We start from the raw sequence: 13,096 nt of genomic DNA on the forward strand, positions 1-13,096 counted from the left end.
CAAACTTTCCAGAGCTGGGCTGGACTGGTTCAGTTGACCTGTTTCTCTCTCTCTCTCTGCCTTTGATATTTCTGGAGCGGCAAAGTCCACTTAGGTGTGGTCTCAGGCTTATCTCTTCAGCTGCAGGCTGGGGTGGTTTCTCTTCAAGCTGCACAAGCCCCCAGGTGGTTAGCAGTCTTTGGCTTTCACCTTTGGACCTTGCTGGGCTCACCCCCGCACTCCCACCCCGTAACTCTTCGGCTGCCTGGCCTGCTCTGCTTGGTTGAGACCTCTGTGTCTGTCTGCAAAGCCTCCGCTTTCTCCTCTGCCTTTTTTTTGTCGAAACTCATCTCTCTCTCTGTTTTTTTATTTTTTTAATTTTATTTATTTATTTGACAGAGAGAGTTCACAAGTAGGCAGAGAGGCAGGCAGAGTGCGAGGGGGGAGGCAGGCTCACCGCTGAGCAGAGAGCCTGATGTGGGGCTCGATTCCAGGACCCCGGGATTATGACCTGAGCCGAAGGCAGAGGCTTTAACCCACTGAGCCACCCAGGCGCCCCGAACCTCATCTCTCTTTACAGGACTTGACGACCTGCCCTTCCAGACACAGCTTAGTTTGGCCCCTCCTGTCATCTTTTCCATCTTGAGCCCTGGGACCTGAAACAGGTGAAGCCAACTTGCTCTCATGTAAAATCCCAGGGCCCCGATACTGTACATTTCACAGCTTTAGTAAGTTTTGAGAATGCAACTCAGTCGTTTTGCAAAGGTCATATCTGTGGACTTCTATGAATCAGATTTATTTTTCAAGGTTATTCTAAATGGTATTGGTTTTATTTCAACATTTTTACACTCTGTATATGTTTTCTAAGTATCTAACCCCTAATGTATTAGTACCTCTCTTTAAAGACCTACTGTTTTTGTTAAAGAATATTGTGTGCTCTCTTTCTCTCCATCTCTCTCTATATATGTATATAAGGTTAAATGATTTTTATAAAAAGTGCTCAGAAAAGATTTGAATGTACATTTTGAACTTTTAATTGAGATGTGTCAGATCTTTTTATTTAAGTAATTACAGTTGAAAGTAGTTTTAGCCCTAATTTTATAAGAGGTAAATCCTAATAATTGTATCCCTGTGTGCATTAGTAAAGATGGGTATTTCTGTTAGAACAAAGGTTCATTGGAGTTGCCCTGTGTGGGGCTCTGGCTTGGTTGCAGGTGCCCTGAGGATTAAGGTAGTGAGTGGGGAAGCGTCTGTAAGCTATGTGTTTCACAAGTGCAGGCTTAATGGGCTGGGGAGGGGAAGAAACAGTATTTGCCTTCAGTCTGGCTTGAGTCAAGCTTTGGGAAGTATATTGAGTTTTTAGAACTTAGGGAGGACACCCCACTGACCCTTCTTGGATCTTTTCCCCCCCAGTTGTAAATTCCCTTGAGGCCTAATCATATATGAAAATATAAAGACAGAAGGGTCATTAAGTAGCTTATAACGAGGCTAAAGTGCCTGTAGATTCTCTACCTTCCTTTTGTTGGATTACCTATTAGTGTTTCCTGGTAATGCACAATGAATTAGGCATTCAGAACCTTTCAGGAGACTCAAACAGAAAAGTGTTTGCAGAGAATGCAGTATGATTGGCTTTTAAGCGGGCCCACATGGACATCTCCTCCTTTTCTTTTCTGACTCCTGACTTAGAAACGCAGGTGCCTCTACAGTGATCTTTGAGTCTTTGCTGGATTCCATGTCTGCACTCTTTGCTTCATCTTGATCTATGGCTTTTAACAAGTTATGTATCAGTGGAGCCTATTATGGGAGTCTTTTCTTTTTAAAAAAATTAAGAACAAAGGGGATACAGTTTAGAGATAATTTTTTTCCTTCTATTCATACGCCTCCTACTTGTCACTGTTTCCGTCAGCATGATTTTTTAAAAAATTTATACACGCGCTCCACGTGCATCGTGGAAAAATTTAAAAATACAGAATAGCTAAGAAAAAAAAAAAAGTGACTCCCAAATTTCACCACACAGAAGTGACCTTTTTGGTTTATAGCAGTCTTCTCAGTGGAATCCACTGGCACATCAGTTTCTAAGAACTCTTCGTGGGGCTCCTGTCTGCTGTGGGTCTGTGTATAAAACTTACCATTACTAGAACCACAGAGAAACAAACTCTTCCTGAAACGAAGTATAGCGGGTTAATGAGAAAGCAGCACCACCCCAGTGTAATGTGCAATTAGCGCCCGGGGAAGATGGCGCCGGTTGCATGTTTGCCATCCCATGGAACCACTTGGCTTTGTGAGAACAGAGGAGGTCCCTGTCAAAGCGATGAACACTTTGGCTCACACAGACTGAACTGCAGCCTGACAAAACAAACAGTGTGGGATGGCTGTGGGATCGCTTAAGGCCTTTTTTCTTCTTCTTCTTCTTTTTTTTTTTTTTTTCAAAAAGTCTTTGAATTCTTGAATTCAGTATCTGGCCTAACTTAAAATTAAAGAAATATTAATGAAAACACCTCTGAGCTCTACTATTATTTATTAGTTTTAAAAAAATGAGTTACGGTGGCAACATCCAATGGTAATGGAGGTGTGGGAGAATAGATACATTCCTATGTTGCTAGTGACTTTTCAATTGCTTCAGTAATTCTGGAGTGCATTTTGTCCAATTATAGTAAGAGCCATAAAACTGATTTTGTGCCCTTTTACTCAGTTATCACTCACATTGTGGGATATAGCTTGAGGAAATAATCTAAAAATAGAAAGCACTTTATATAAAGATGGTTACAGTTTAAATTATGGGTTATCAGGAAAGCCGTCATCAAGAGATTCCCCTTCTGTTTTACCATCCTCAGAAATGTGTTTTATCCACTCCGGAGAGCTTTTCTAAGTAATGAAGCCTTTGAATGTGACTGACACTGTGGATGAGAGAAACCTCTCTTTTTGAGGTGAAAAGATGCATTTGGTGACTTTTTTTTCTTCCTTCCTTCCTTCCTTTCTTCCTTCCTCCCTCCCTTCCTTCCTTCCTTCTTTCTTTTTTTAGTATTTTATTAATTTTTTGACAGAGAGAGAGTGTGAGAGAGCGAGAGCACACAAGCACGGGGAGCTGCAGGCAGAGGGAGGGGAGGGAGAAGCAGGCTCCCCGCCAAGCAGGGAGCCCAATGTGGGGCTCCATCCCAGGATCCTGGGATCATGACCTGAGCTGAAGGCAGACGTCTATCTGACTGAGCACCCAAGTGCCCCAGTTGGTGACTTTCTGTGCAGAATAAGCAGCTTGTGGATTTTCTTTAGTCCTACTAAATTTTCCCAAGATTGACACTAATGTTGATTTGAAAGATACTAGAATACAGAGTGAACATAGAGGGCATCTTCTTGAACTCACTGGCTGCGACAGGCCCTTCCACTAGTGTACAGGCTGATGTCTGGTCATTGCCTGATCAGCTTATTACCTCTTGGGGCAATTTGTCAGCAATTCTGCTCTTTAGAAAGCTCTTCCTTATGTTAGAACAAAATCAACCTACTAGCAACTTCTGCCTATTAATTTCATTTCAGCCTTCTGAAGACATGTAGAATAAATCCAGCTTTCCTGTAAGTCTTTTCTTTTTTCTCCCCAGGCTAAAAAGCCTTAGCTCTTTTAGACTTTCCTCAGATGTTCAACATATGTTCAACATATGGTTATTTTTTTCTGGACACATACCAATTGGTTGATGTGCTCCTTAAAGAATTCAGAAGAAAATGACCGCAATGCCCTGAGTGTAGTCTAAACATTGAAGAGAAGGCCTGGTTCTTGACACCATGATTTCAGGAATAGTAAGACGTCGTTAGCTTTTATCCATGCCATGTACCTAGATTGTGTGTGTATACAACTAAAACCCATTAGTATTTTCTTTTGCATGGCCTGGCCTCTTCTCTATCCTGTAGAGTTGGTTATTTGAATCTAAGTGCCATTTCCTGTTCTTTTTTTTGGGGGGGGGGGCACCTATAGCATATATTTGTTTGTTTGTTTGATTTTTTTTCAGTGATCCATAATTCATTGTTTATGCACCATACCCAGTGCTCCATGCAATATGTGCCCTCCTTAATACCCACCACTAGGCTCTTACATATGATCTTTTCAGGGAGGAATAATTTAGATGTAATAATGGGCACTAATCTGAATTTTTGGAGATACAAATATCAATCTAACTGCCACCCAGGTCAACACATGGAATTTTTCCAGAATTCCAGGAGGTTCTCTCATGTCCTCTCACAGCCAGCAGCTCCCCAAATGTAACCACTATTCTCGTTTCTATTACCATGAATTAATTTTGCATGGTTGAACTTCATGTAAATGGAATTGTGCAATTTCAATTCTCACCTGGTGTCTGTGAAATTTATTTATATTGCTGAGTAAGGCAAAAGCTTATTCTTTTTATTGTTATGTAACATTCCATAGTATAAATTATACCACAATTTACCTATCTATTCAACTGTTTGGTTTTTTGGATAAAGCTACCATGGCAATTACAGTACATGTCTTTTGGAAGATATATGTACTCATACCTGTTGATTATATATCTAAGAGTAAAACTGATGGGTCCTAGGATAAATAGCTCTTTTGCTTGGTACATGCTGTCAAACAGTTTCCCCAAGTGGTAGTGCTGGTTTATGCTCTCACTAGTAATGTATAAAATTCTAGTTTTCCATATCTTTTCCAGCACTAGTTACTGTAAGTCCTTTAAGTTTTAGTCATTTTAAAGAGGTATGAAGTGTTATCTCAGTATTGGTTTTTTTTTTTTTACTATTGTTTTACTTTGCATTTTTTGGACAACTGATTACCAGTATAGTTTTCATGTAAAATTAATCACATGATTTAGCTCTATTGAATTCGCTTTGGATTGCTACTTGGTTGTCCCTTGAATTCAGTACTCCAGCTAGCTTTTTGCTACCCACTCATTTATTTATGTCGTTTATCTTCCAAGTCTTCATCATACAGGATGTGGACAGATTGTGGTATCAAACCCCTCTAAGTTGATATCTGTGCTTTGATTGGCATCCTTGGGTAGGCCATTCAGCCAGTTCTGAAATCAACCCAACTGTATGATTATCAGCTCACATTTCACCATGCTTTCAATAAAGTTATCTAGAAGTACTAAAATTCAAATCCTTGCACACCTATAATATTCTTCTGATCTATCAGTCTTGTTGGTACTATCAAAAAATGAAGTCAGTTTAAGTTGGTATTCTTTGTGAATCCACATGTTCCCCATTAATCATTTATTCCCTTTCTGTGAGCCCACAAATCATACTTTTGATTTCCTAATGGTATATCTTTCACTTTATAAATGTAGGACAGCATTGCAACTTCTGGTTTTTTATAGTTCTATGGTCTTATTAACACAAATATGATAAGCTATCTCTTCATTTTCTTCCCTGCACAGCCTGGCATCGGGACTGGTGACTCTGATGGCCAGCTGGGTGGCTCTTTCCATAATAGCTTTGTGGTTCTTAGAGGAGCCATTGTGAGCAATCTCTGCACAGTAAGATTTGTTGCGTATCAGCAGCACTTCAAGCTTCTTGACATTGTGGACAAGGAACTTCCGGAAGCCACTGGGCACCATGTACTTTGCTTTCTTTTTGCTCCCATAACCAGTGTTGGGCCTCAAGATCTGGCCCTTGAATTTTCTGTGTACCCTCTTGTCAATGCCTCTGGATTTCCACCAGTTGCACTTAATTTTGACATATTGGTTGGGCTGGTGCTGGATAAACTTCTTGGTCCTCTTTTTAACAATCTTGAACTTCACCAGAGGTCTGAGGGTGGCTGTGATGCTGAGTAGGAGAGGGCTACCACCACTGCAGGCAGCATGGAGGAAGAGTAAACATTTGCAACTTCTTACTTGAAGCAGAAGTATGGTTTACAATGGTCTCCTTGTTTCTTTTGATTGCTGTGTTTAAACTGACTTTCTTTTTTATGAATGGAATCCTTCCATAAAGTTTTTAAGATAGCTCATGAGTTGACAACTATATAAATATGAGGATGAGCATTAAGAAGTATTTTGCAATGTAAATAATCATTCACTAATTTATCTCTAAACTTGAATTTCTAATTATCTGATTTTCCTAGTCACATAGACACTAACATTTTACTTTTGCAAATGGGCAGAATGATGAAAATGACCGATAATGGGAAAGATTTAAAAAAAAAAAGAAGGTAGTTCAAAACTATAAATCACTGGAGGTCATTTAATGAAGTTAACTTGATCTATTAAGTTGGAGCTCAGTGGGCTTAAAGAGATAGTCAACTTTTAAAGTGTCTCAGGCATTAAGAGAATCTGGTTTAGCCTTGAGAAATCTGGAAGCAATAACAGAAATAACCAATCTATATGACAGGACTAGTTGCTATGTTTCTTTGTGCTTTAAGCAGGAAAAGTAAACATTTCATGGCACATATCCAATTGGCTAGAAGAGCTGCTGTAATCAACTGAAGAGTTTTTGGCCACCATAAACCTCAATTAGCCTTGTATTTTATGCTTCTCATTATATTGTAATAATAATAAAATTATTGAATTAAAAAGAAACTAGAGGTTATCTAATTTAGTCTTTAAAATTTACCTATGAGGAAACTAATACTCAAGGAAGCTAAATGATTTACTTAAGTTTTACCACCCAAGGACTATTGAAGAAGCAGACAGACAATGTTTCTGCTCTCATGAAGAACACATTTTAGTCGAAAGGGGACACAGAAGAAGCAAAACACACATACTTGAAGAATAAAGTAGATGGTGGTAAGTGTTAGAGAAGAGTGGGATGCATTATATCAAGTGGCCAGATCCTTCCCAATTTAGTTCCCTTTCTGCTTTACCAAAATGCTTTCTAAATGACTGTTTCAGAGAAATAGAGGAGTTAAATGACACAGTACTCTGAAGGTGTGTTAAATGTCACAAATAAAATTTATTTTCTTTCAATCAGCTTATCCCCATTTGTTTTTTGAGAAATCAAAATTCAGACAGCATTTCCAGAATGAAGATATATATAAATGGAAAATATACATAAGACGATCAGAAAGTCCAGCAGGGTTGCCTAGGGCAAGTGAAGCATATATTTTCATCTTCAAAACTGTTTGTTCAGATATATTAATTAAAGAGAACCTTCTTTTTCTCAGAGGAGTTTGATGAAATGATTGAGAGTATAGGACTGATCTTGAGACTATTTCTAGAACTTTTCTAAGGAACATTGGAAAGACGTTACAAGAGGTCTACTCCAATCCTAGTTTTTGAATTGAAGTTGTCTCGTGTAGAGTTCGTCTACTTTGGCTGTCCTTCAACTTTCCTGCCACCAAACAGGGAAAACATTCAGCACCACACAATGTATTGGACTTGAGGGAGATTAAAAAAAAAAAAATCTGAGATAGGACCCTGGGCCTCAGGAATGCCATACTGTATTTAAAGAGAAAAGATAACAGTACCAGGTGGTAAGGGTGTTGAGCAATTGGTACAGATAAGAGGTTTGATAGAGATCCAAAGGAGGGAGAAATGCCTTTCTGTGGGTGGAAGGTTTCTTTGAAGGAGTTATAAGTTGGGCTGGACTCTGGAGAATGCATGCTTTGAAAAAGAAAGCTGTAATTACAGCAGTACTTGAGGAAGATTTTCCAAATAAAGCTTTTTCAGGGAGCAGGGGCAGAGGCAGAGGCTCTTATAGATATAACGTCTGCTGATGACTGATAAACCCGGGTGGCTGGATGAGGTGAATGGGGTCGGGCAGAGCAAATGAGGAGGTGGGAGAGGACTTTGCAGTCTGAGTCTGGGTAATAGATGACTTCATTCATAGGACTGAGGACGTCTGAAGGGAGATGTGGTTAGAGGGTCAGGTAATATTTGATTGCAGGCATGTCAAGATGTTGGCAGCAAATCTGATTTAAAAATCCATCAGATGATAGCAGAGAGGAACCAGGGACTAAGACTAAGGTAATGGCAGAGTTAAAAACTCACATGTATGAGCACTGGTAAGTGAGAGAAGAGGATGTGGGAATTCTAAAGTGAAACATTGACCAAGAATCACTGATTCTTTTCATTGGGACATTTCTAATTGATCTCCTAGAGTCAAATAATTTTCTGGCAGCTGAAGGGAGCTGAGAGTTATTATTAATCTGATACTCATCACACTAAACACTTGATGGTGATGAAAGTAAGTAGGATAATCTATATTTGTATCCACCTAGTCCCACTCCTGCTTACTGACAGGATAAAATACACATGCTATATGTCATCTATATTCTTTATCTACATAGATATAAAGATAGGTAGATAAAGAGACATAGTCTATATACTTATTTATATGTCTATTTCTCTATATCATGTAGTTTATCACCCAGAACAGGATTTATTTGTGGGCTGAAGGAGGGCATGGTTAAATCATGCCAGGACAACATGTGTAAGCCAGAACTGCCCCAGGTAAAGCAGTTAAGTTGGAGCCTCCTACATATCAAGAAAGTATAGCACAATGGTGAAGGGTTAAAAAAAGAACAGTCTCTAACGTTTTATTAGTATGTGATCCTGAACAAACAATTCAACCTGTCTAGGCCTTGGTTTTCTCAACTATAAAATTTAAGATAATATCTTTGTTCCTCTATAGCTTTTTTTAACACAGCAACCAGAGCGATCCCTCCAGAATGCACTTGAGTTCTGAGTACATGGGAGAAAGCAGGGAGGCCAGTCAGAAAACTGCTTTGTCCAAACCAAAGGTGATTTTAGTTTGGACCAGAGTAGTAGTAATAAAATAATGAGAAAAGGTTAGATTCTGGATATAATTTGAAGGTAGGGCCTATAAGATTTTTTTGGTGAGAGAATGAGATGTTAAGGATGAGTTTTAAGTTATTTGGGGGCTAAGTAACTGAAGAATAAACCTGGTGTTCCTCAGGTTGGGAAGACTGAGTGGAACAGAAGATCAGGAGTCCCACTTTGGAAATGTTATGTTTGAGGGGGTGTCTGGGTGGCTCAGTCATTAAATGTCTGCCTTCGGCTCAGGTCATGATCGCAGGGTCCTCAGATCAAGTCCTACTTCAGGCTCCCTGGGCTCCCTGCTCAACAGGAAGCCTGCTTCTCCCTCTCCCACTCCCCCTGCTTGTGTTCCCTCTCTCGCTGTGTCTCTCTCTGTGTCAAATAAATACATAAAAACATTTTTTTAAAGATTTTATGTATTTATTTGAACACAGAGGGAGAGAGCACAAGTAGGCAAAGAAGCAGGCAGAGAGAGAGGGGGAAGCAGGCTCCCCGCTGAGCAGAGAGCCTGATGAGGGGCTTGATTCCAGGACCCTGAGATCACAACCTGAGCCGAAGGCTGAGGCTTAACCCACTGAACCACCCAGGTGCCCCTAAATAGATAAAATCTTAAAAAAAAAAAAAAAGAAATGTTATGTTTGAGATGTATATTAAACATCTACATAGAGGTATTGAGCAAGATCCTGAAGTCTGTAGTTGAGGAGAGAGTTTGAACTGGAGATATACACTTGGAAGTCATCAGATGAAGGATATGAGACCAGATAACATCACTAGGAGAGTGGTGGTAGATAGGGAAGAGGAGAGATCCAAGGGCTGAGCCCTGCACATTATGGCTAAAAGAGAAGGTAAAAGAGAAGGAAGGAAGCAGCAAAGGATGTTGAGAAGGAGCAGCTGGAGTGGTAGAAGGAAAACCAAAGTGCCTTGGGAGAGAACAAATTAATATTTATTAATGGGAAGAAGATGACCAACAATCTCATATACTTTTTAAAAAAGATTTTATTTATTTGACAGAGAGAGAGCACAATCAGGGGGAGCAGCAGAGTTTGAGGGAGAAGCAGGCTCCCTACTGAGCAGGGAGCCCGATGTGGGGCTTGATCCCAGGATGCCAGGATCATGACCTGAACCCGATGTAGGGCTTGATCCCAGGACACCAGGATCATGACCTGAGCTGAAGGCAGACACTTAACTGATTGAGCCACCCAGGCACCACTCTGATATACTTCTGATAGATCAAGTCAGATGAGAACTTGGAATTGATCATTGGGTTTAGCGACATGGAGGTCTTTGGGGAGTGGCGGGTACAAAGTTTAAAATAGAAGGGTTTAAGAGAAGATGGGAGGAGAGAAATAGACAACAGCAAACCTAGATAACTCTTAAGATTTTCTCTAACGGGGGAAAAGAAATGAAGTGATAGGTGGAAAGGAAAGTGAAATCAAGAGCATTTTTCCCCCAAGATGGACAATCATCAAGTAGAAAAGGAAAAGAATTGAGAATATAGCAGTGAGAAATGAGATTTGTGGCACAATGTCAAAAAGGAGTAGAGCTAGCACACAAATTGGAGTGGATGGTCTTTGCTTATAACTCAGTCAGTTCACCTATAATAATAAAAGCACGTGTCAATAGGTAGGTGAGGGTTAATGTGAAGAGAGGTCATAGTCTCTGGTTTGTTCTGAGTATGAGCCTGGCCGTTCCTTAAGTGAGTTACTGTCTGCCCAGTAGTGTAGTAGCAGAGAGCTGCATGTCCACTATGGACCTTTTAACAAGACGTGCTATATCTAATATATTAGTGTGAGTTTGGTGTTTCCAGTGTTGAGACATCAAACGTCTCGGGTTTTATCTTACTTCGATGTAAATTTCCCCAAATCAAGTTATTTCTCTAAATTTCAGTTTCTTCATTTATTGAGGAAAGAGAGAGACAGACAGAGAATTTACCTCAGTCTCATTGCTCTTCCTAGAGATGACTACTGTTATCAGCTTGGTATGTGTCTCTCCCTTTACAAACTGGCCTCTGGTGTTGTTTTTATCAGGTTAGCAAAGTAATATATTGTCATTGTAAAAATCAAAAGAAGAAGAAAAATCAACCATTTGTTATCTCACTACACAGAGATGGATATTTTAATGTATCTCCTACTAGTCCTTTATTGCATATATTTATAATAAACCTATTTTACTTAATTGTAATTTTTAAAAATTTATTTGACAGACAGAGATCACAAGTAGGCAGAGAGGCAGGCAGAGAGAGAGGGAAGCAGGCTCCCCGCTGAGCAGAGAGCCCGATGAGGGGCTTGATCCCAGGACCCTGAGATCATGACCTGAGCTGAAGGCAGAGGCTTTAACCCACTGAGCCACCCAGTCTCCCCCATAATTGTAATTTTAGTGCATGTACAGTTGCCTGTCTTTTTTTTTAAAGACTTTATTTATTTATTTGACAGAGAGAGATCACAAGTAGGCAGAGAGGCAGGCAGAGAGATAGAGAGAGGAGGAAGCAGGCTCCTTGCGGAGCAGAGAGCCTGATGCAGGACTCGATCCCAGGACCCTGAGATCATGACCTGAGCTGAAGGCAGAGGCTTAACCCACTGGGCCACCCAGGAGCCCCAGTTGCCTGTCTTTAAAAAAATTTAACATTATATCATAGGCATTCTCCCATGTTACTAACAATTTTTTTAAGAAACATCTTGTTTTTAATGACAGCATATTTCTTTAGTTAGGCATGGTCTCATAATTTACTTAACCATTTACTATAATCTAGCTGTGTTTAAGGGATGAGACAAGCCCAGGGTCCCCCTACTACTCTGCCATCCTAACTCCTTTGGACAATCATTTACTATAATATTGGAAATTTCCAATGTTATTGCAATTATAAATATTGTTGGGATAAATTATCTCTGTTAGAAGGTGAGAATATTTCTTTCTCTCTTGAATAATTTGTGTCTTCCTTTATTGACCCCTCTGAGTTTTTTGTAGGGAGGGAGACTAGGTACCATGTTAATTATTGAATCTCTTCATCTGGGTAAGTGCCTCACATCTACTGAGCCATTTATATCAAAGGAATAATGGTGGGGACAATAGTAATGATCATGCATCTTTGGTTACTTATTAATGCCATCTGCATGGTAAAACATTAATGAGCTTACACTTTTGACCTGTGAAAAGTGCTTTTAATTAGAATTCTTTTCTTTGACTTTTTGCTATTTGATTCTGCCAGACTTCTGAATCCTTTGAACATATTGTCCATTGTTTGGAGTACTAAATGAGCTCACTGGTTTTTTTTTTTTTTTTTTTTAAAGATTTTATTTATTTATTTGACAGAGAGATCACAAGCAGGCAGAGAGGCAGGCAGAGAGAGAGGAGGAAGCAGGCTCCCCTAGACAGCAGAGAGCCCGATGCGGGGCTCGATCCCAGGACTCTGAGATCATGACCTGAGCCGAAGGCAGCGGCCCAACCCACTGAGCCACCCAGGCGCCCCGAGCTCACTGGTTTTGAGCTGACTTAAACATGATGATAGAAAAACAATGATTAAAAACAAATATCCCTCTAAACTTTGGACATTGCACTGAATATAGGATGAATGTTATAGTGATTAAGAATTCCTGCAGTCTATTTTGTTTTAAAAAAAAATCACAAAACTTTTGCATAATAGACACTCAGGATTACAAATGAAAACAAAAACATAAAAATGACCCACCTAAATAGTAATCAAATAAATAAAAATAACTACGAAAATTAGATGACCTTCAAACCTATGAAATTAACAAAGATTTTTAAAAAATGAAATATCCCAATTTTGTGAAGAATAAAGAAAAATACGTATTCAAAAAAGCTTATTGGCCAGTGAGCCAATAATGACTCTTGTATTGGGATTTGCCATTGGCTCTATTCAGCATCCTTATTTTCTCATTTGATATTTTAAACACTTTGGATCTGATGAGTCATAAAGGCCAAGTAGCAGAGCTGCTTAAACTATGGTTCATACCAAATAGAAAGCTCTCTACTGATTTGTGTCCCACTCAAAGTGAGCAGCTTTTAGGTTCAGTCAATGTGTCAGAGAAACACATTAATGGGAATGTTTCTCCAATTCCAGAAGAAGGCCATGAAATCTTTTGCTTTTCTTTTTTCCCTGTGAGAAGGGGTAGAAGGTTAGTAACTTTACCTGCATATTGGGGGTGCTATATCAACCTGTCCCAAATCAGTGGACTCCCAGAAACTTTATTGAAGTTTCAGATCCTGATATCATCTTGGATTTTCTTCATTCTTTTTATATACATTGTCTTACCAAGGTATCTAGTGTAACATGCTTCTTTTTGTCATATGGAGGATCAGCGAGACATGAGACGGCGTTTTTAAGGGATCCATTGAGTAGGTTTTTGTACAGATCCAGGAAA

General features: G+C 39.5%; 1 pseudogene; it reads right to left on the reverse strand.

The window, feature by feature from the left end:
* Positions 1-5,312: 5,312 nt before the first annotated feature.
* The window catches only part of LOC111150693, a 116,401-nt pseudogene continuing 108,617 nt past the window's right edge, over positions 5,313-13,096 (reverse strand).

This window comes from Enhydra lutris, unplaced genomic scaffold (assembly GCF_002288905.1).
Source record: "Enhydra lutris kenyoni isolate GAN:26980312 unplaced genomic scaffold, ASM228890v2 scaffoldscaffold24, whole genome shotgun sequence".
Lineage (NCBI taxonomy): Eukaryota > Metazoa > Chordata > Mammalia > Carnivora > Mustelidae > Enhydra > Enhydra lutris.